The following is a 3605-nucleotide window of genomic DNA, read 5'->3' on the forward strand; positions in this document are numbered from 1 at the left end:
CTCACGCACCAACACTGGCTGATGGCTACCGACTTCTACGGATGAACTTCTGACTGTGGCACGGGTCATGTTCCTTGGTTCGGCTCTGCTGATGATATTGGGCTTCATTTACCTTTTATTATTTAAATTTTTATTATTAATTTTTTATTTAGTTTGTTTTGTTTGTTATGATTTCTTGGTTTTCCATCCGGTTTAGTTATAATTTAAATTATTATTTGGTGCAGCTTTAGCGCTATGTGGTGTATTATTTCCTTTTTCTTAATTTCGTATTTAGCACTTTTGGGCGTCATTATTTTCTTCTCATTATTTCGCACCAAGTTATTATTTGTGGTATTCTCTAGCTTCTGTTTGTTTTGCAGTTGTTCTTGCGCACCCCCCCCCCCCCCCCCACACACACACACTTTTTTCGATGCCTAGTTGCAACGCTGACGCCGAGACCTCTGGTCGGTTGAGTTGCTCCCAGCACATCAGCACGTCGTCCCTACATCCCCTATGTTTTGTCCTTTTCCTCGTTTCTTTTGTTCTCCACCTGTTTTCCAGTAGGGCTGTGTCAATAGTAAAAAAAAAAAAAAAAAAAAAATCAGAGAGTTGTATTGCTATGCACAGCAGCTGAGCTTGGGAATTTTAGCCAAGCATTTACTAGTACTAAAAAAATACATGCCGATAATTCGGTGGAGTCACACTATCGTGATAACATTTCATGAAAAGACAGATACGGAGTGATGTATTATTATGATATACATGTCGTCGGGTTTTTTTATTCCTTCGCACGATAGCCCTTCCGATTACTCTCTTATACATCACACGCACGCCACACTCAGAGGACAGATTATTTTCGTTGTTCCAAGGAGAGTCTCAGGAAGAAGGCACCCAAAACAACCAGAATGCGCACGATAAGCATGCAAGCATGCGCACAACAACAAGAACATGTACGATAATCTCCAACCGGCGCAGTCCGCGCGCGGTCCGCACCAACGTGCCAAAAGGGGCACACACGTGCCAAAAGGGCACGTCTGAGACTCTCCTTGGAGCAACAATGATAATCTGTCCTCTGCGTGTGGCGTACGTGTAAGAATAAGAGAGTAATCGGAAGGGCTATCGTGCGAGGGAATAAAACCCCCCGACGACAATTGGTGCCCAACGTGGGGCTCGAACCCACGACCCTGAGATTAAGAGTCTCATGCTCTACCGACTGAGCTAGCCGGGCTGTCCCTGCCCTTTTGGCACGTGTGTGCCCCTTTTGGCAGGGACAACATACATGTACAGTATATGAACAACGCAGACACAGCAGCACGGCCATTGTTTGTCCGGATATATGTGTGCGGATGCATTTTGTGGTGGTGTGTTAGTGCGGATATATGGCATCATCAAATGGCATCATCGTGGGCTGCAACCAGGTCATCACGAAACTTTGTCAACTCTGAAGGCTTGACGAGACGCTTGTTCGGTGGGATGGGGTTATACACGGGTTTACGCTTTTCAGACTGACGCTGGGAGCCAAATGCAGCCTTTGTCAGCCTGACGTCGACAATTGGCTGAGGAACGACGTTCCTAGGCCTGGGTCAGTTCCACCTGCAAAGCCGGGACGTTGGGGAATCGTCAACTTCCTCACGTAGCCCAATGCGCACATACTCCTCAAGTGCATAGAGCAAGGCTGCAATATGCTTGCACACACCACCCAAGCTAGCAGTTCATGTGCATAGTGCAAGGATCACCATGCCATCTGGACGCGGGCACAGCTTACACTTGTAAATTACATCTTTTTTCATTGATGGCAGCACGTTACATCGGACAAATGAAAAATTCTCTTGAGTCACAAGTTCAATCTTCTGAACACGGCCATCCTTGAAGAACTTGTAGCCCTTATCTACACCTTTGAACGATGAGAACACTTCACTGTGACTGCCGCTTCCGCTTCCGCTAGACGATGACTCGGCATCAACTGGAGACGTTGATACAGCAACGTCCATGGACTGCCTGGCTGCTACCAGTACAGACTTCTCGATAAAGTGGTTGTACAGCGAGGCAAAGCTGACTGTTGTGAGCTGTTTCAAGCTGCACTGCCAACCCGACTCTGGAAAGGTAACAGAACTATCAAGATTTACGGCTGGTATCTTGCCTGTGTCTGCATCCTGCTCAAGTCGGCGCTGCTTGCGCTCCATATTGGAACCATTGTCTGGATTGATAATTTTCTTGTCCAATCCCTCCTTGACATAGTCTTCAACCCTGTTACACCAAGAAAGACATGAAGAAAAGAGAAATGCAATTCGTAGTAAGTCTTAGGGCTGAGTTGCTTGATTAATGACAGCAAACGAAAGGCCGCCGGGAAAAAAAATTATTATCCTGTTTATTATACTAATGCTCAATTTCTTTGACAAGTTGCTTCATAATCATCTCATGCCGTCCAATAAAACTGCCTTAGTACGAAATATGACAAAGCTTCTTCACAGTTCTCCACAGTGACAAGTAAAATAAATAACTGCTGTACCCTGCAGAGCTCCAGAGTCGAACATCGTCGATGGCTTTCTCAAATTTTGTATTATGAACAGCCAATAATAATCAATATTCACAAGGAATATCCATGGATCGAAGGGCTACGATATGTATTTCGAAATTAATCTCACGAAATGTCAGCACATGTATCAGAAACTCGCCTTTTCACAAGCTCATCATGCTTTCCACGACGAGACGCACCACTGAACGCCAGCCACCTTTTCAACTCTGGTACGTGCAGATCCCTTGGCTTACGACAACTCAGAGAAGCACCGGGAACGTCTGCTTCGACTAAACAGTACAGGTCCTCCATTCTTCCACCGACGACACTCGACTGGTTCAAGAAGTACAATTGTGACTGTGGACAGCCATCGGTGCTCCAAATCAGTCAAAAATCACGACTTCCACGGCTCCAGCTCATAGCCTACACAGCTTCGCCACTAATAAAGGACAACATTAACAGAGGTGTCGAAATCTACAAAACAAGGCTTCGCCAAGAGCCAAAGAACCAAATAGCCATAAAATATTCTGCAAAACCATCTAAAGTAATACAATCGCCTAATGGCCAAGATTCCTCGACACCCATTAGGTTCAAATTTTTCCGTTACGCGTGCCCAATGACGTAATGCGCAAAAGGACTATAGATCCGAAGTCTCTCCGATGAAGTTTGAGTGAGCGGCGAGCGATCAAACATTTCGAATTTTCTGCGCTTCTGCACATTATATAATTACACGCGTGCACACACACACACACACACACACACACACACACACACACACACACACACACACACACACAGATCACAGGTGCGTAGAGGCCCTGAAGAGTGCGAGGATGCCCTTGTAGCTCTGGTGCAACGGCAGGGATCATTGCTCGCAGTGATGAGCTAGTTGGGAGGCACTGGAGCTTGTATAAGTACATGTGAGCAGCAACAGCACGACGGAGGGCCAGACTTGGGAGCCATGACTCTGCTCATAAAAACGAGCGTGCATCAGGGATAATCTGACTTACATTATCCCTTGGTTCCACTGAATGTCCAGAAGTGAGAAGATATTCCACTGTGGAAACATGACCATGCCATGCTGCATAATGTAATGGTGTTTCACCAACCT

General features: G+C 45.9%; 1 non-coding gene across 1 annotated transcript; it reads right to left on the reverse strand.

Annotated features, from left to right (window-relative positions):
- Positions 1 to 1134: 1134 nt before the first annotated feature.
- Trnak-cuu (transfer RNA lysine (anticodon CUU)) lies at positions 1135 to 1207 on the reverse strand. The gene has a single exon. It is a non-coding gene; the product is annotated as a tRNA-Lys (tRNA).
- Between the last annotated feature and the right edge of the window lie 2398 nt (positions 1208 to 3605).

The sequence above is a fragment of the Sycon ciliatum genome, chromosome 11, assembly GCF_964019385.1.
Source record: "Sycon ciliatum chromosome 11, ocSycCili1.1, whole genome shotgun sequence".
Classification (NCBI taxonomy): domain Eukaryota; kingdom Metazoa; phylum Porifera; class Calcarea; order Leucosolenida; family Sycettidae; genus Sycon; species Sycon ciliatum.